The sequence below is a fragment of the Triticum aestivum genome, chromosome 5D, assembly GCF_018294505.1.
Source record: "Triticum aestivum cultivar Chinese Spring chromosome 5D, IWGSC CS RefSeq v2.1, whole genome shotgun sequence".
Lineage (NCBI taxonomy): Eukaryota > Viridiplantae > Streptophyta > Magnoliopsida > Poales > Poaceae > Triticum > Triticum aestivum.
In genome coordinates, this window is record NC_057808.1 from 416,271,097 (window position 1) to 416,291,785 (window position 20,689).

General features: G+C 46.4%; 1 protein-coding gene and 1 non-coding gene across 11 annotated transcripts in view; both read left to right on the forward strand.

Annotated features, from left to right (window-relative positions):
• The window catches only part of LOC123122256 (MAGE-like protein 2), a 143,231-nt gene that overhangs the window by 38,678 nt on the left and 83,864 nt on the right, over positions 1–20,689 (forward strand). For 8 of the 10 annotated variants that reach the window (XM_044542417.1, XM_044542420.1, XM_044542419.1 and 5 more), the window contains 3 exons: positions 2,671–3,206; positions 3,523–3,852; positions 4,094–4,248. The gene's annotated coding sequence lies outside the window, so the exon portion shown is untranslated. Of the gene's footprint in view, positions 1–2,670; positions 3,207–3,522; positions 3,853–4,093; positions 4,249–11,754; positions 11,822–13,654; positions 15,378–16,412; positions 17,182–20,689 lie in introns of those variants that run through there. The other 2 variants (XM_044542415.1, XM_044542414.1) reach the window with 2 other exon arrangements.
• TRNAN-GUU (transfer RNA asparagine (anticodon GUU)) lies at positions 12,312–12,385 on the forward strand. The gene has a single exon. It is a non-coding gene; the product is annotated as a tRNA-Asn (tRNA).

Genomic DNA, 20,689 nt, shown 5'->3' on the forward strand with positions numbered 1-20,689 from the left:
TTGGTGATGCCTTTTGGCCTCTCCAACGCCCCGGCGACCTTTCAGGCCTTGATGAACGACGTCCTCCGCCCCTACTTGCGTCGGTTTGTGCTTGTTTTTTATGATGACATTCTTATCTACAGCGCCTCGTGGGCGGAGCACCTTCAGCACGTCGCCATCGTCTTCAACGAGCTTCGAGCGCACCATCTTCATCTTAAGCGCTCGAAGTGCTCGTTCGGCACGCCTTCAGTCGCCTACCTCGGCCACGTCATCTCGGCCGAGGGTGTTGCTATGGACGCCGACAAGGTGGCGGCTGTCGTGGCATGGCCGACGCCGCACTCACCGCGGGCTCTTCGCGGCTTCCTGGGCCTCGCAGGGTACTATCGGAAATTTATTCGGGAGTTCGGCCTCATCGCGTTCCCGCTCACGCGCCTGTTGCGACGTGACGCCTTCGCCTGGGATGCGGAGGCCACTGAGGCGTTTGAGGCCCTCAAGCGGGCCCTCACGACGGGTCCTGTCCTCCAGATGCCCGACTTCGACCGTCCGTTCATGGTGGACTGCGACGCCTTCGGTGTGGGGTTCGGCACCGTTCTTCATCAGGGCGACGGGCCGCTTGCGTTCTTCAGCAGGCCCTTCGCCGCACGCCATCATAAGCTCGTGGCCTATGAGCGGGAGCTCATTGGCTTGGTGTAGGCCGTGCGCCACTCGCTGCCATATCTGTGGGGGACGGCCGTTCCGTATTCGCACGGATCACTACAGCCTCAAGTTCTTATTGGACCAGAGGCTATCTACCGTGCCGCAGCACCAGTGGATCAGCAAGCTCTTTGGTTTCGACTTCACCATCGAGTATCGTCCGGGCTGTCTTAACACCGTGGCCGACACCCTGTCTCGCCGCGACGCCGACCACGACGCGGACGCCGGCGATGCTGACTGGGCGGCTCTCTGCATCTGCTCGGGGCCCTCCTTCGCCCTCATTGACGACATCCGCAGGGCAACCACGGACGCGCCGGACGCTCAGCTCCTTCGGCAGCGCCTTGATGCCGGCGACCTAGAGGAGCCGTGGCGTTTGGCGGATGGCTTGCTCCTGCATGGGCGCCGCCTCTTCGTGCCGGATCACGGTGACCTCCGTCACCAGGTTCTGCTGCTGGCACACTCGACCGGCCACGAGGGTGTGCAGAATACCCTCCATCGTCTTCGCGCCGATTTCTACATCCCCGGTGATTGGCCCCTGGTCAGAGACTGGGTGTGGTCTTGTGTTACGTGCCAGCGTAACAAGACGAAGACGCTGTGCCCGGCTGGGCTGCTACACAGGCCCTGGAGGTGCCCTCTCAGGTCTGGGCCGATATTTCCATGGATTTCATCGAGGGCCTCCCCAAGGTGGGCGGCAAGTCCGTCATCCTCACGGTGGTCGACAGCTTCTCCAAGTACGCACACTTCATCGCGCTCGGCCATCCCTACACCGCCGCCTCCGTGGCTCGTGCCTTCTTCGACGGCATTGTCCGCCTACACGGGTTTCCCTCTTCAATCGTCAGCGAGCGGGACCCGGTGTTCACGGGGCATGTTTGGCGCGATCTCTTCCGGATGGCGGGCGTGAAGCTCCGCCTGAGTACGGCCTTCCATCCTCAAACGGACGGCCAATTCGAGGTGGTCTATGGCCGACCGCCCCCGCCCATCCTGCCGGTTGACCCTGAGACGGCTAGGACGGAGGCGGCGGGCGACCTTCTTCGCAGCCGAGACGAGATGCTGGCGGAGGTGCGCAAACGCCTTCTCCAGGCCCAGCAGCTATCCAAGCGGTACTACGACGACCATCACCGCGAGGCGGAGTTTGCGGTGGGCGACTGGGTGTGGCTGCGCCTCCTTCACCGCTCCACGCAGTCCCTGGACCCGCGCGCTAAGCGCAAGCTGGGCCCTCGCTACGCGGAGCCGTTTCCTATGGTGGAGCGCATAGGCAAGGTGGCCTACCACTTGCAGCTTCCGACCGGTGCCCGCATCCATGACGTGTTTCATGTGGGGTTGCTGAAGCCCTTCCGCGGAGACCCGCCGGCGGCCACACCGGTGCTACCTCCGACGGGCGCCTTCTTCCAGGACCGGCGAAGGGTTGTAGGTCCAGCAGCGTCGCGGAGTGTGGCATTTGCTGATCCAGTGGCACAGCCTTCCGGAGGAGGATGCCACTTGGGAGAAGCTCGAGGAGTTCCGCCAACATTTTCCAGACTTCCAGCTCGAGGACGAGCTATTTGTGCAGGTGGGGAGAGATGTTATGACTGGCGTCACTCATAGCGGGTGGTGGCCCAATGGGCGCGTTTAGTTAGGGGCTTAGCCCAAGTTATCTTATTTTTATTAGCATCGAGATTATATAAACAGTTGTAAGACACCCTTTTGGAATTAAGCAATAAGACATATTCTACTGCCCGGCTCCCCGAGGAGCCGGAACCCTAACCCTAGCCGCCTCCTTTCTCATCGCCGCCGCCTCCTCTCCCGTGCGTGACGGTGCCCTTGCGCCGGCCGCCGCGCTCACGCCCTCGCCAGCCTTCCTCCTTCCCGTACAATCTCCGCCCAAGACCCGGTAGGGCCCTAGCTCCTACCACATGGGGCTTATATGCAACATCAGCAGAAGTGCTACTTCCATTGCTGGTGCAAATTTATTTCTTCTCTCTTATATGATAATAACTAATTAGTCATCTGTTTCTGTAGGCATGTATTACCGCAGAAAAAGAAAGCCTTCCGACCCCTTCAATAATCTTTCACTTACTGCAAATACGATTCGCAGTTGGGGATGTGGCAGTGTTACCGAGGAGTGGGACAGCTTGTATGCTCAGAAGGTCCAATTGTTAACTTTCCTTTCTACTCTGCCCGAGCCCGCTCTGAGTTATGGGCCGAGTGTTAAAACTACTATCGAGCAAAGAGAACAAAAAAAGATTGACGTAATAGTTCTTGATTCGGATGATGATGATGAAAGCACAGGAGCACACAAACAACTGATGCCTGAGAAAAATAAACAGCTGATACCATCAGAACAGGCTGGTGCTCTCATGAGAATGGTAATCGAAGGAATTGATGAAGTAAATGAGACAATGCATGATAGAGACCAAAACAGTCAAATTGTTCCATATAGTCCAAGTGCAACTTTAATGAATCAGTATCCTTCGGCCAGCTATCAACCATCAGCATTTCTGTTTGAGAGAGTTATATTGCAGAAAAGACCTGAGGAACATATCCATGATCTGGCTGTATGTACTTTTCACTTGCAATTTTTTACTGAGAGTTATATTGTCGATTTTGTTCTACATGTTTGTAATGACAAACTAGTAGCATCAACTTTGCACTGCCTCATCAGTATCTCTGAAGGGCACTGCAAAACCGTTATATTTGTTTTCAACTTTTTTAATGTTCATCCATAATTATTTGACGCATCTTAGTTCACAAGTACCCCTTTCTCTTGTACTGAAAATAATGGAGTATAATTGTTTGATATTTGCTGAATCTATTCCAATTGAAAGCTGAAAATTTTCATCTTCCAGCCGTAACTCTTCCTGCTCAATGTAGGTTGCTACTCATAAGGAGAAAATAGCAGAAACACAAGTTTCCCCTCCACTTCCTAAGGAGAGAAAAAAAACGAAAAGTTGATCCAAGCTCCCAAGTAGATGGGGATGTTGAATTTGTGCCAAGAAAAGAAAAAGAAAAAATGAAGCAAATCCAGCAGTATTTGATTTGCCCTTAGAACCTTACAATCCTCTGGGGTAAGACGAGCCTATGGAGGAAGATGAGCCTATGGGGGAAGATGAGCCTATGGAGGAAGAACATATACAAGAAAAGGAAAGTGATGGTCTTGAAGATTTTTGGAATGAGTACTCAGTGGCACTTCAAAGCTCTAAGGTACAAATTATAATCACAGACTTATGACTTTTGTTGCTGCAGCATTTTGAAACATATCATTTTGTAATTTTATAGTTGTGCTTATAATTTCGTGCTCTGTCTGCAAATTGATTCAACTTGTAAAGTTTGAGGATAGATGAGCTCAGCTCAATAAGGGAAATCTGCAAACTTTATCTTCATTAAATTGTTTATTTGGATTTATGTTGTTTGCCATAATGACTTAGTTATATTTATTGGCCAGCTCGACACACTTGAAGAGGCAGCCAATGAGAAAGAGGTGAACAACGTCTGCAATCATGAAATACAGATTCATGAAGATCTAGGCCATGTATGCCGTGTCTACGGCATGATTGTGAGAGAAGGGCTGACACAATCATTGATTATCAGTGGAGAAAGGTATGTTATTTGTTTAAAATATGTGATGATGCTTCTGTAACTCTGAGGCCGTTTAGCAACGTATGTAGTTTTAATTTTTCGGAAGTTCTTACCAGATATACTTTTTAGCAACAAGCAAAGTGGCCCACAGGGACGTGTGGGACTCCCATTTGGTGTCCTGAAACTGCTTTGAAATACATTTTTTACTTTGTACTCCCTCCGTTCGTAAATACAAGTCTTTCTAGATATTCCCCTACGGACTACATGCGGATGTATATAGACATACTTTAGAGTGTAGATTCATTTATTTTGCTCCGTATGTAGTCTGTAGTGGAATCTCCAAAAAGACTTATATTTAGGAACGAAGGGGGTATTACACTATTACGTTGTTTGAACCAAATCTGTTTTTATAAGAGCCAAGCGCCTAAAGGGGCACAATATGCCAATCATACCTGAGAATTGACACATTTGTTCATCTTATCCGACAAAATTGACACATTTGCTCATGCCGTAGAGCCTGACGTTAGACCTCGTGGGTTGTTATTTTGGTTATTCCTGTATTTCGAGCATGAAGAAACTTTTCTAGTATAGCACATGTAGTTGTTATTTTCTGATATTCGGTATCTACTGTTATACATTATAATTTTTCAGAAATGTCATGGTGGCATAATATAAACTTTGGAATGAATTGAAGTTTAAATGTATGCTGGTTAGTTTCTTTCAGAGCTTCTTGGCAAAGTATCCCTCTGGAAGGCCTCTCGTTGTACTCCCTAAAGGCATATTAGGTACATGGAAACAGGAATTTCAACGGTGGCAAGTGGAGGACATACCACTGTATGATTTGTGCTCTGTCAAGGGTGACAGAGAGATCAGTTGGAAATCCTTAACGCTTGGCAAACCAATAAGAGTATCCTCTTGGTTGGATACACCCAGTTCTCTTGGATCATTAACAGTGATGGGTGTGTCACCATCGCAGCTGCATGCTGGGACATGTTGCTTATAATCACTGCACAGAGTACATACTCCACGTAATTGGTCCTTACGCTTTTCCAGAATCACGTCGCAGAAGTGTTCAACATCTTGAAACTTTTATGCCCAAAGTTTCTCAAGATAGTAGCATATATCCTATTGTTGATAAATTCACTGAGTCAGTAGAAGAGGCCCTACTGCATGATGATAACTAAACAAGAAAAGCAAATGTCATTAGAAGTCTCAGAGAACTAACAAAAGGTGTGCTTCACTACTACAAGGGTGATATAGTGGATGAACTACCTGATCTAGTAGACTTCAGTGTCTTAATAAAGAAATCGTTTACAAGTTGGAAGACTATAAGAAGTAAAAAAACGCAGTAGGAACTGCCATGTACATGCATCCATGTCTGTCAGAAATATTAGAAGTTGATGCTGCAGATAGGGCTTCCAGCTTGACAGATGTAACTGTTGATAGTCTGGTCTGGTGTATCAACGTGGCACTTGTGGAATCTGCGGTAGAGAAGGTCATTGCATTTAGTCAGTACATTACTTCCCATGAATTTTTTGAACCCCTTTGTTACCTGTCAAACAATCGGGCTGGCGTACTGGTCTGGGCAGCAAAAGAAAGTGTTGGCTCGTAGCAACTGATTCTCTGGAGAACACCTATGAAACTGCATTCAAGAAGGTGATACCAAAGCTGTGGTTTGAATGGAGCGAGCAGTGCTGCACATCGGAGGACTTCCAGCTGAACGAAGTTGATATCAACTGTTAGGAATATGCAACTTGTATTCCCATGAGGCCATAGGCCATGTTGTGCTCTAGTCTGGGCCTTCGTCAGGAAATCCGCCAACTGTAACTCGGAAGGCACATACTGAAGAGCAACGACCTGATCCTGCACAGCAGCGCGCACATAGAAAGCATCAACACCAATATGCTTGGTGAGCTCATGCTTCACAGGATCGCGCGCAATGCTAATAGCACCTGTACTGTCAGACAAGAGCATAGTCGGTGTAGTGACAGAAACACCAAAGTCCTGAAGTAACCACCGTAACCAAGTCACCTCTGCCGTCAAAAGAGCCATAGCTCGCAACTCAGCCTCAGCACTCGAACAGGAAACTGCAATCTGTTTCTTCGTCTTCCAGGCAATGAGAGAACCGCCAAGAAAAACATAGTAAGCAGAAAGCGAACGGCGATCAGAAGGATCACTAGCCCACGTAGCATCCGCATAGGCCTGAAGCTGTAAAGAACTGGAGCTAGGAAAGAAGAGACGGTGAGAGATCGTGCCCCGAAGATATCGGAGAACACGAAGGAGATGACTATAATGAACCGAGGTGGGAGCAGAAACAAACTGACTCAGAATATGAACCGGATAAGAGATGTCCGGACGAGTGACAGCTAGATAGACAAGACTGCCAACGAGATGACGATAACGCATCGGGTCAGGGAGAGGATCACCATCAGTAGCACGAAGGTGAACATTGAGCTCCATAGGAGTCTCAACAGTGCGCTCGTCAGAAAGAGCAGCACGAGCAAGAAGATCCTGGATATACTTTTCCTGGGATATAAAAAAGCCATCAGAGGTAGAAGAGACTTCAATCCCAAGAAAATAGCGAAGAGGTCCAAGATCAGACATAAGAAACTGCTCACTAAGACGGGCCTTTACAAAGGCAATATACTCAGGGTCATCTCCAGTGATGACCATATCATCAACATAGAGAAGAAGAAGAGTCCGGCCACGAGGAGAAAGGTGAATAAACAATGCGGGGTCATGAACACTTGCTGAAAAACTAGCAGTAGTGACCACAGAAGCAAAACGCTCAAACCAGGCGCGAGGGGCTTGCTTAAGGCCATAGAGAGAGCGACGAAGACGACACACCATGCCATCAGGAACAGAATACCCAGGTGGTGGCTGCATGTACACCTCCTCACGCAGCTCACCATTAAGAAAGGCATTCTTAACATCAAGCTGAGATATAGACCAGTGGCGTGCAGAGGCAACGGCAAGAAGAGCACGAATAGTGGTCATATGGGCCACAGGAGCAAAAGTCTCGTCATAATCACGACCATGCTCCTGCTGAAAACCACGAGCCACGAGACGAGCTTTGTGACGCTCAAGAGAACCATCGGAGCGAGTCTTAACCTTGTAGACCCACTTACAAGTGATGGGACGGACTCCGGGAGGAAGAGAAACAAGATCCCATGTACCAGTGCGTTCAAGAGCAGCAATCTCCTCTGCCATCGCAAACTGCCATTCAGGATGAACAACAACCTGACGGTAAGAAGTCGGCTCAAGAACAACAGTACCAGCGGTGGGAAATCCAAAGCGATCAATAGGCGGACGAGGACGAGAACGCAAGCCATAAGTAGGCTGAGAGGAAGAGGACGACTCATCCAAGGAAGCATCCACAGGTCGTGAACGACGAGTGTAATGCTGAGGAAGAGATGGAACAAGAGAAGGAGGAATCGCCAAGGTAGAATCAGAGGGTGGCGACGAAGAAGTCACCGGAGATGAAGGTGTAGAATCCGGTGACATGCTAGGTGAGGAGACCGGGGAAGATGGTGGCGGTGAATCGACGAGGGGTGGAGAAGTAGAGGGAGTGGGACGAATAGGCACAGGCGCGACGGGAGTGATAGGGGAGTCAGGAAAAGTGAGAAAAGAGATATCCTCCACTGAAAAGACCGAGGAAGATGGGCGTGGGTAAAAAGGACGAGACTCATCAAAAGTCACATCTCGAGAGATACGCATCCGACGACCGACAGGATCCCAACAACGATAGCCCTTATGCTCATCACTGTAGCCTAAGAAGACACACTCAACAGACTGAGCGGTCAGTTTGGTGCGTTCGCGAGGGGCAAGAAGAACATAGCAAACACAACCAAACAAGCGAAGCATCGAATAATCGGGAGAGCGATCAAACAGACGCTCAAAAGGAACACCACCCTGCAAAGCAGCGGACGGCTGAAGGTTGATGAGATAGGCGGAAGTGGAGATAGCCTCGGCCCAAAAATGAGGCGGAAGAGAGGCGGCGATCATCATCGCACGAGCCGTCTCAAGAAGGTGACGATGCTTGCGCTCAGACACGCCATTCTAAGCATGAGCACCAGGACAAGAGAACTGGGCAAGAGTGCCCTGCTCAGCAAGGACTCCACGCAACATCTTGGAGATATACTCTCCAGCAGAGTCAGCACGGAAAACACGAATAGGAGTAGAGAACTGAGTGTGAACCATGGCAGCAAAACGCTTATAGATAGATAACACCTCACTACGAGAAGACATAAAATATATCCAGGTGTATCAAGAGAAATCATCTATAAAAATAATATAGTAGCGATGACCTCCTTTCGAGGCAAAGGGAGCTGGACCCCAGACATCAGAGTGAACCAGGTCAAAAGGACGCTGAGACATAGTGTCACTATGAGGATAAGGTAACTGGACCTGTTTACCAAGCCGACAACCCTGACAGTCTAAAGACACACCGCCGGAGACAGATCCAAGAAGACCACGTCGAACTAAGGATGAGAGACGAGAGCCACACAAGTGACCAAGGCGATGATGCCACTGCTGAAAAGAGCTGGTAGACAAGGCAACAGAGGGGGAAAGACTGGTGGCGGTAGCAGCGGAGGGAAGGTGAAGCCAGTCAAGCTCCCAGAGACCCTGAGAGTCACGGTGTCGGGGGCCAGCACCAAGGAGAGCACCAGTGTGACGGTCCAGAACAGAACAAGAGTCAAAGTCTAGAATCACCCGACAACCGGAGTCAACAATCTGACCACCAGAAAGGAGCTGCATGGTAAGTCGAGGAACATGAGCAACATCAGGAACATGAAAAGATGAGGTGCTAAGAATGCCTCGACCATTAACCGGGAGGGAGGTACCATCAGCAGTAAGAACATGAATAGGAGAATCAAGAGCACGAATAGAAGACAAGGTGGATGAATCATGAGTCATATGAAAAGATGCTCCAGTATGAAGAATCCATGGAGATGTACCTGACTGTGTTGAAGGTGGTCTCACAATGCCAGAGGAGTCAGTAGCAGAACCAGCAGAAACCATCGGTGAAGAACCAGAGCATGCAGCGAGCAAGCACCGAAGGCGCGTAATCTCCTGCTCAGTCAGCAGCTCAACTGAAGAGGTCGACGTAGATGCACCCGGCAATGAAGAGCCGGAGGCAGTGAGCAGACCACGAAGTCCCACAATCTCCTGCTCGGTGAAGTACATAGCTGAAGTAGACGACGCAGTAGCACTGGGAGAGGAGCGGCCACCAGGCCCACCACCACCTGCGGAAACCGCCAGAGGAGGTGACATAGCATAACCAACATCATCCGTAGAGGCCGATGAAGGAGACAGAGGGCACATGCAGACAAGCCCCAAGCGCTAAAGGAAGACGCGGGTCAAGAGAGTCATATGCATCAACACATCCGATGGGGGCCGTGAGAGGAGCCGGTGTAGAACGATAATCACCGATGAAAGTCGCAGGAGGAGTCGATGTAGAGCGACAATCACCACGTGCGAGAGTCGCCACAGGGGACGATAGCACAGACGAACGAGCACCAAGCGCGGAAGAAAGGCACATGTGCGAGACGGGGTCAGTAGAGCAAACACTGAAAACTCCGTTAGGAATCACCGGGCAGCGAGGGACAGCAACATAGCCCGATGCAGCAGACTTTTTTTTGTTTTGCGAGAGAAAGCAGCAGAGAGAGCCGCGAACGACGGGCAAAGTTACAGATCGGGCCCGATCCGACGCGGACGGCCGCGGCTGCAGGTCGCTAGTCCCTTGGCGCGGAGTCGGAGCCCTCGGACGGCGCGGCGCGGAGCCTGGTAGTGTCGGCGGAGGTGGAAGGAGCCGGTCGCCGAGCTTGGACGGGGACGGCGGGGCAGCAGGGGGCCGTCCGGAGCGTGCTTGGCGCCGGTGAGGGAGCGGGCCGCCGATTCCGCCGGAGGGAAGGAGGCGTCCCGGCGTGGAGGTCCCGCCGCGGCGAAGATTGGGGAATCGGTGGGCGGGGTAGGATTGGGGGCACGAGAGAGCAGCGCCGGAGCAGGATGAACCTGCAGTTGGTGAAGGCGCCGGACAGCAGCACCGCTCGGAGAGAAGGACGGCGGCTGCGTGGACCAGAGATTGGATCGAGAGCACGAGTTGCGCGTGCGAAAAAAAAACCTAAGGCTCTAATACCATGTTAGGAATATGCAACTTGTATTCCCACGAGGCCATAGGCCGATATATATACACGTACAGGTGTGGTACATATGCAAGAAACCCCTTATACTACGGGATAAATATAAAGGGGTATACATGACTTATATTATAACTCTAACATCAACAACAGTGGGGATGGGCTGCTGGACAACAGGACGATGTGCTAGGACATCAAGGCTTTTTGTATGCAAGGTGAAGGCAGGCTGGCTGTTGTACGTACACCATGTATATATGGCTTTCCAATCGTTCGAGATTGTCATTGTTGTCAAGTAAGGCTCCTCTAGAACCAAAAGAAAGAGGAAACATACTTGACTTGGTACATCTTTACAGATACCTTATATTGGTTCTTATGGGCCTTCTCTTCCTTCAGATGCATCAAACACTCTACATGTTGAAAGTCTCCCATCCAACTGTACTAGACAGGAGCTTGCACGTATCCCTTTATGCATATGATTCTCTTGCTATTATAATTTTTTTTGTCATTTTGTTCATAACTGAACAATATTTTACGTTTATGCCCTTACCAATCTATGTCTCAATCTTTAATTTTCTGTTTTTGTTTTCACCATTTAGTGCTTCAGCTCCTTGATTCTTGCTTCTCTACATATATTTTGCCCTTTTACCGGGTTCTATGAAGTAAGGCTGGTCAAAGAGGATATAATAGTAGACACCTAATAGCTTATGTTGTCTTACAAACTCTTGCCCCGGCGTTTTCTGCCATGAAGTCTCTGCTAGGTGACTATAACATTTTTGTCATCCTAAGTTGTGTCTCCTACATTCTAGTATCCTACTTAATACTAATGTCACTAAATCTTTTGAAGTGTTGTTTGCACATCCTTTGCATCGATATCATTGTGTGCCTAAATTGTGACTCTTATGTAAGTACTTACGGTAGTTGTCAATCCTTGTTGGTTGTTTCAATATTTGGTTGCACAACTTTCATTTTCTTACTGAGCTAGAGTTAACATTCTAGAATCTGCATGCATGATACATCCAATTGCCATGTTCTTTTCTGCTATGTTTCACTTCCAATAAGTTATGTGTCTACTATTTTTTTTATGTATCATACATCTTTCCTTATATGAATTTATTCATGTGATATCCAGCATCTGGCAGATAACTTTAACCTAAATGTTGTGACAAGTGCCTTGTATTGCTACCACTATTTTTCGTTTTTTAGTATTTTAGCACATCAAACTTTGTTCCCTAGATGATCAATTTCAGGCTTTCTACTGTTAGCGTAATACTTTGTATGTGACTCACTATCGTACTATAGTACATATTTTCAAATATGAGCTTATAGCATGAAGTTGATGCTTGTTCAGTTGTGGGCTTCAAACAAAATGTGATGCTTCCTTTTGCAGGTTATTTGTTTGACATACATGACAAATACTCGCTCAAATTGGACCTTCAATTATTTGCTGGTCTAAGGTCAACTGATGCATCTTTGTGGGTTTTGATTTCTTCAATGTCAATCTAAAACCTTCAATTTGCAACTGCTTCCTTTGCTTTTGTTTCCTCATGAACGAGAATGGACAAGTTGATTGTTTCTTGGGCCTTACCTGATATGCTATGATGAGCCTATATTAGAATTGGAATTGGTATTATAAGTTGCATGTCGTATGAGATGATCTAGTTTGTTATTTGGTATTGTAACTTATCATGTATTTGCGTGACCCATACAAAACAGTATGCGACAGTGGACCAAACATTCAAACTTTTGCGAGCATCGAAAGGTTTTTTTATTACCAAAAGTAAAAGGTTTATGTCTGGTGAGCGTATTATGCTTGTCTCTAGTCTCATGGATTGACATCAATATTTGGAAAATTGATGCCTTTTGCAATCACTTGAGATGGAATTTGCCATGGAAGAGATCACGTAGCTTTTATATGTACAGTTAAATACTTGTTGTATCAAAATAGCTAGAATAGCTCAGTTGGCCAGAGCGTGTGGCTGTTAACCACAAGTTCGGAGGTTCAAGCCCTCCTTCTAGTGAGTTTTTTTTTCCACTTTTCGTGCATGTATGATACAAAAAGAAAACCAAATGTATTCTTTTAGTATCATGTATTTGTACTATACACTCTAATTATAGTTGTTGGATTCTTCCTACACATAGCTATTTATCCCATCATTCCTTGTATGAACCCCCTAACATATTCTTTGCGTCGGTCATGTCATGTGCTTATTTAAATTTGAACTCAATATTGTTGGGTAATTTGTTTAGTTTCTATGAACAAAACAGCATGAAGGACTGCCTGTATAATGATCAATGGCCATAATTAAGCATGTAGCTTTGAAGACCTGGAGATTTTAGTACATATTGAACATTTCAACTGCTTCTTTTAATTTGCGATGATAAATAATAGGGTAGTGGTATGCCATCTTGACAGTTGGTACAACCACTCAAGTGTTCTTGCTTTTGCCATTCAAATTTGACTACATAGAACTAGGACCCTTCTGTCCGGAATTTCTGGATCTAATTCAAATAAACTTATCTACATCTAAGGACTGTACTACAGTTTAGTTAGTCCAATGCTTACCATGTTTTGCCTGTGTATATGCAAAATACATTTAGCTATATTTCTGGTTGAAGAGAAGGGTTGGGCGACACTAACTACAGTGTCAAGGTGCTTGCATTGTTAACTTACTTTACATGCTACAATACTAGTTACTGGATTCCATCACTCATGTCTTTAGATATTATGGAATGATGGCTATATCAGATCGTGATCCCTCTACAGTCGTATTTGTGCAAAAGAATTCTTTATTTGGCTCCTACGTTCCTTGTGAGCTAGTGTTGTCGAAGAAATGTCAAGAATAGATGACTTAGTGTATGTTGCTTCTCCCAAAAGTGGAAGCACCACTCTTTTAAGGTGCGTTGTTGCCGTGCATTATACAAATGACAGGTATGTGAGGATAAACAATGGTAGGATGTGGAACATGCAGTTTGCGCTCAAATTTTTCCTTTTCTTTTTGAAACGGAACAGTTTGTGCCAAAATTTGATCAATAAGCTGTTCTGTTCAACGAACGGTGGGATGTTTTGCACTTTTTCAAGTCTACCTTTCTATTTTTACCGTGTCTTGCTTTTAGTACAAATAATAGATAGATAGATGATGTGGCTTGTCTACATTGTGCAAGACATGGGTTTAGTAACAAATATGGAACTTTGGATTATCATTATTTTCATTTTTTTTACATGGTATTCATGAAATTTAAATGTATCATTGGAACAATCAATTAACATTGTGTTTACCTCATGTCAGGCGTCAAGGTCAAGATCATATTTTTGTGAAATGCGTTCAAAGGATTCTAATGATATTGTCATTAGTGATGTTAGAGTCGCTGAAGAAATTATTGCGTTAGACATTTCTATTCATCCAAGACATGAAAAGCAGATGAGAGCACATCAGTTGGCAGGTTTCCACTTTCTGTTTAAAAATTTAGTCTCTGACAAACCAGGAGGTACCATTCTAGCTCATGCCCCTGGTTCGGGGAAAACATTTATGCTGATTAGTTTCATTCAGAGCTTCCTGGCAAAGTATCCCTCTGGAAGGCCTCCTGTTGTACTTCCTAAAGGCATATTAGGTACATGGAAAAGGGAATTCCAACGGTGGCAAGTGGAGGACATACTACTGTATGATTTGTATTAGTCAAGGGTGACAAAGCAGATCAGTTGGAAATCCTTAACTCTTGGCAAGCCAATAGGAGTATCCTCATGGTTGGATACACTCGGTTCTCTTGGATCATTGACAGTGATGGGGGTGGCACCGTTGCAGCTTCATGCTGGGACATGTTGCTTATGTTCCCTAACCTACTTATAATGGATGAGGGCCATACAGCTCGGAATGAGTCGACTAATGTGCTAGAATCACTATGCAGAGTACATACTCCACGTTAGTCCTATCTGATACACTTTCTCAGAATCACGCCGCAGAAGTGTTCAACATCTTGAACCTTGTACGCCCAAAGTTTTTCAAGATAGTATCATCTTGACTGTATAATGAGTCAAGTATCAATATCAGCTCGCAGGATTTCAAAAGGAGTCACTGATAAATTCACCAAGTCAGTCAAAGAGACCCTGCTGCAATGACGATAACTTCACGAGGAAATCACATGTTATTAGAAGTCTCAGAGAACTAACAAAACATGTGCTTCACTACTAGTACAAGGGTGATATCTTGGATAAACTACATGGCCTAGTAGACTTCAGTGTCTTCTTGAAACTCAGTCCCAAGCAGAAAGAAATCGTTCATAAGTTAAGTTGAAAGCCTTTGAGAAGTTCAAAAAACCTGCAGTAGGAACTGCCCTGTACATGCATCCATGTCTGTCAGAAATGTCAGAAGTTGATGCTACAGATAGGGCTTCCAGATTGACAGATGTCACTGTTGATAGTCTGGTCCAGTCTATCATCGTGGCCGACGGTGTGAAGGCCAGATTTTGTCGGCTGGGGCCCGGTGGCACTGGGGATAGTATCGCTGGCCCCGTTTGGCGTCGCAAGTGAAGGGGAGGAAGGACTGGAGGCTCTTCTTCAACACGCTGTTCTGGAACCTCAACTAGTGGGATCGGCCGTTCCCCCGGGCGCTGACGGTGGCGGTTGTTCTGATCGCTGTCAATTACCTGCTGCCGCTTATGGCCGCCACCGGTGCCACGGACGCACCACCGGGTACCTGGGTCATTGGCTACTTGGCCGATGCCGCAGGTACATACAAACGCCGCTTAGTATCAGAATTATTACAGATTGTTCTTATCACTGTGAGGCAAAAGTTTTTCGTCATTTTGTTCGTTCTCATTCTCCTTTGCTTCCTTTGTTTTTGTCATGTGCCTACAAAAACGTCTTGTATATATCTTGAGACGGAGGTAATAGCAATCATCTATCTTATGCATTAGAAACAAAAACATATAGGATATCTATGTATCAATATACTTACTGCAGCCTCCTTGCAAATAAATATATATACTTACTGCCGTCGCTCATATTCCTTTGTATCTGTGCCTAGTTTTGTTTTCTTTGTTGATATTGTTGGGCTTATACCGCTTGGTGTAAGCAGTTAGCTATCTCAACAACAATCAACAACTCAAAAAAAGATATTGTTGGGCTTATACAGCGGTCTCCTTATACGAGGGTAAATGTCACGTTTCCGAAACATGTTTTTCTTCTGTGAAATTGCTAATCAGGGAAACTCTACTTTTATGATGTGCATCTAGCTTAACTTTAGTGATGATACTATTTTATATTAATGGGTTTATGCAAAAAAATGCATAAATTATATGCTCTCGGATTTCTGCAGAGGGTTTTACACAAAATCCATAGTTTCTTCTCTTTGCTTACTCCAAAAAGATGTGAATTTTGCAAAGTTTCATCGATGTTCCCATGATATAACATGTACACTTGCATAGTAAAAACACATATTTTGAGTGCCTGAATAACTTATATATATTGACTACTCAAATTCTAGGTTTATTGTTTTTCCATCCGAGACACGTAGTATGTTGTTCCACCAAATGTTGCAGGTGTACATGTTAAATCACGACGAACACTATTTAATATATTTAAAACAAATCATGACTTTGAAGAGTGAGTGCAAAGAGGGCGATATATGGATTTTGCATGTAATTCCACTTTGGAGTATTGGATTCTATATCAAAGTTGACTAGGGTTTTCTATGCATGCAATTCTAAAATGTGATACTCCCTCCGATCAATATTAATTGATGCTGCTTTAGTACAACTTTGTACTATTTGAGTTTAGTTTAGTGAAAAGTCCACCACATACATTTCCACCTAGTTGCCTTCTTTTTGGAGACATAAGAAAAACTCCGGCGACTTAGTATTAGCAAACCAGTATTTTAATGCCTTCTTGAGACATAAAACCGAAGATATCTTATTTTAGGGGACATAATAAAACTGTGCAGATGCTTGTTCTAGAATCAAGCCGGGCTGAATACAACCAAGGCAGTTTATGATCTGACTATCTTTTTTTTTGCTCCTTCAAAGGAAATATAATTTTATCTATTCTGGCAGGCATCATCGGGGGCCCATGGCTAAGTATCGGAAGGGGGGCGGCGCGGCGATCTCCTCCATCGGCATGTTTAAAGCCCAGATGAGCAGTGGCTCATTCCAGCTCCTCGGGATGGCGGAACTCAGTTTCCTCCCAGCTGTTTTTGCTCGCCGCACCTCCTACACCGGGACCCCGTGGGTCGCCATCGCCGCATCGACCGTTGTCATGATCGCCGTCTCATTCCTTGGCTTCGATCATGTCGCCAACTTCCTATATAGCTTGGGCACGTTGCTCGAGTTCGCCTCCTTCTGGCTCCGTGCCAAGCACCTGATGCTGAAGCGCCCCTACCGCGTGCCACTATCGCTGCATGCGCTTGTGGCCATGTGTGCCGTGCCGTCGGGTTTCCTGGCCTATGTCTGTGTGGTGGCCCGGTGGAGGGTGTCCGGCGTTGCTGCTGGGCTGTCGGCGCTCGGTGTCGGTTGGCATGGCGTCATGAGGGTGTGTAGGGCCAGAAAGTTGCTCAAGTTCAACATGAGGGTGTGCAGGGCCAGAAAGTTGCTCAAGTTCAACAACGCGGTTGTTGCTGTCCATCGAGAGGGTGTTGAAGAGAATATTTGAACTTTAGAGTTCTTTAGCTGAACTGTAAAGGTTCAGAAGTGGCATGTCTCTCTCATGTAATTGGGTGAGCTGGATTTGGAGCTAAAAAAACAATCCCTAGTCTCGAAGAACATAAACAACGATCCATGGTGGTACAGAATGAGGAGGGAACGAATGGGGGATTGCTTTTGTCTATATGTTGTCCTGTTATCATTTTGTTCGTGTAACACGTACTAATTGATGCCCCCCCCCCCACCACCACCACCACCACCACCACCACCACCCGCGTCTCTCTCCCTGGCGACTCGGGGGCTAAAACCTTAGCGTTGCCACACCTTTCCACCCAACCCCTCCATCGTCTCGCCGCCGCAGGCTCCGGTCGCCGAAGCACGCCTGGATCCAGGGACAGTAGCGGCAGGGCAACTCTATCTGGCGCGAGGCGTGAGGTGGCCAGATGTGGTGCCTCGTGCGTGTGTATGGCGGCGTTGAGGTGGTGCAAGGCGCGGGTCGCAGGTGAAAGTGCAACTAATCCCCGGATGATTTTGGTAATTCATAACAACATCACTGAACTAATGCCTACTCGAAGAATATTTCAGGAAAGTTCAATTTAGTTATGGCAATGGGATGTGGATGCGGACCCCTCAAAATGCTAAGGAATGATATTGACAAAACTTTAAGGCTATACATTTTATGGTTTAGTGATCCAAGATCACATTGAGTCCATAGGGAAGCCAATATTATTAAGCGGGGATGAGGTTTTGATCATGGTCTAACTGCTCAAGTGCTTAGAGATATTGCTCCAAAATCCTCAGTCACACCCTCACATTCATCTATGTCCTAAATCCTAAAGTCATTCTCGGTCCCACTGAAACACATATAGCCGGACCCACCAAGATACACTTGACATAGCCAGTATCTAAACTCTAGCGTCTCGGTCTCACCGAGATGGCCCTTCGATCCCATCGAAGAGCACTTGCCAACCTTCTCTTGTCAATTGAAATTCAATCGAAATTTCTGAGTGGTTTCAATCGGTGACACTGAAGTGCGAAAGTACTTAGGTCATCATCATTCAGTCCCACCGAGAGGTTTCATCCAGTCTCACCAAAAAGCCAAAAGTTCACAAATCTCTATTGGTTGCAATAATTTGCCAAGAAAAATAAGCCAAATGCTTGCATCAACGCAAAAACAAATTGCAACATGAATGCAACATTTGAAGCTGACACCTAGCGCAGCAGATCGTTTATGCTTGGAGCAAACAAATATGAAATTGTAACGTGTTGGACGAATGCATGCAACATCAGAAAAAACCCACCACCGACGTTCAATCGGCTAAGGGGTACCATGTTCCCATTTTTAAGAACATTTTCTATTTTTGAGGCAATTTTCTACTCCCTCCGTCCGGAAATACTTGTCTTAGAAATGGATATCAACCATTTCTAGGACAAGTATTTCCGGACGGAGGGAGTATTTTCTAGCCAAATCTATTTTTTTAGACAAGTTAACTTTTTTTGAGACAATCTCGCGAAGCTTTATTAATTCGTCACAACATTTACAAGGACAAAAGGAAATTCACTGGGCTAACCTAACCAAACATGGCAGCCAACCCCTAAAGTTAATGCATGCTTCGCTAGACTATGAGCTTTATAGTTTGAGCTCCTAAATTCATGGACTATATTACATGGAATAATGACAGTAGCACGTTCTTTGATTTCCCGAATGATTGCACCATATTGTGCACAACTTCCACTCTTGACTTCATCCACCACAATATTGCAATCGGAGGCCACATGTATGCATTAATTGTAAAGATCCTTTGAAAGAGCCAATGCCTCTCTCACCGCCATAGCTTCAAGTGTAGTTGTGTCTGAAATAGTACGAAAGACAATTGTCGAGGCTCCTTGTAACACTCCATTTTGATCCCTGCTGATTGCCGCCACTGCCCCATGAGTTCCACTCTGTCCCACTGCGGCATCAACGTTCACTTTCGAAAAGCTTACTGGAAAGGATAACCACCTGTTATTAGCTAGTGAAACCCAAGTAGAAGCAGTTCGGGTAGGTTTTGCCAACCTTTCAATTTCCTCCAAGTAAGATGTGATGAAACCATTGATAGCATGGGCACTTTGAAATATACCTTTGTGTAGAGCTTTCCTTCGAGCCCCCCAGATCGCACATAATGTGACCACAAGCTGAACAAGATCGTTAGTCTCAAGAGTGTCATGCATGGTGAAGATCCAATGCCCTGCATTCTCCTCTTGGTTCATACTCAACTGTTCGACCACTGGATCCAAAGATAGGGCCCAGGTACAACGGGACATGGGACAGCTAAAACAACATCCACTAGTGCAGAACCTGGCTATAGCACCGGTTCGTAAGGCCCTTTAGTGTCGGTTCTGTAACCGGCACTAAAGGGTGGGGACTAAAGGTCCCCCCTTTAGTACCGGTTCTGCACGAACCGCCGCTAAAGGGCCACCACGTGGCACGAGCCAGCGCCGGGGGCGGGGAGCCCTTTAGTACCGGTTGGTAACACCAACCGGTACTAAAATGTTTGGGGGTTTTGGATTCATTATTTCTTTTTCCTTTAATTTTGTGTTTTCCATTTAATTCTTTTTGGGACATTTACATCTGTGCCCCTAACTCGAACCCACTACTCAGTTTTGCCCCTAGTTTTCGGGTATGCTCAGTTTTGCCCCTCTGCCGTCAGTGCCACTTATAGAAATGCCCCTCCGCTCCGTTTCCGTCCAGTCAAGACTGTTTGACCGCTAACTTGTCGTCAATTTGACATATTTGCCCCTCTTTCTTACATGTGGGCCCTCTCTTACCTCTTCGCTTCACTCTCTCTCTCTCTGCTCTTTCTCTCGCTCGACCCTAACCCTAGCTCTCTCCCCCAAATCTCTCCCTCACCCGAACCATAGCGGCTTCGATCCCCACCATGGAAAACTCCAGATCAATGGCAGGCACGGTGGAGATTTGGTGGACCCGACTCTTTATGTGAGCTGTGCTGCGATTCGGAGCCAATCGCTGCGGATGGAGGTCGACGGTGGTTGCGGCGCCGGCGGCGGCCATGAAGGGAGCACAAATCCGAAGGGGTAAGTGCAGTACTTTCAGATCTGAAGCCTGCTATACGTATTGTAGTTCGATTTGATTCCTAGTGTTCATCTATGTTCATAGTGCTCATTTGGTTCGATTTTTTTTCTGTTTTTCATTGTCATTCGTAGGGTGGACTATATATGTTTGGATTGTAGAATGGAAACAACTCTTCTAGTTCCTGCTGGTACAAAAGCAGGGAACACAAGATTTTCATTTCCTTTGGTAGTGGAGAGCACACTGAAGTTTGTGCAGTTTAGATCTCATATCTGTGCTAAATACCCGTGGGGAATACATGATGCGGTTGAATTCAGGTACTGAGATATTGATAGTTCAGTTTGGGTCCCAGTCAAATGTGATGCTGAGTTAGAAAAAATGTTTAGAATTCATGCTCATTTCCCAGTCAAATTGGAAATCAATGTCATAAAGAAAAAGAGGATTGACAGAGAGCAGTGGCAGAAAATCACAATCTACTAGTTCTAGAGGTAGGAGCAAAATATCTAGGGGAGAAAAACAAGTGTTAGCAGTCAGAAGAGAGCTTCAGATGCAGGAGAGAGCTCTATGCAGGTACCAGGAACACCATCAGAGCAAGTGCCTATTTATGCAGGTCCTACTCAGA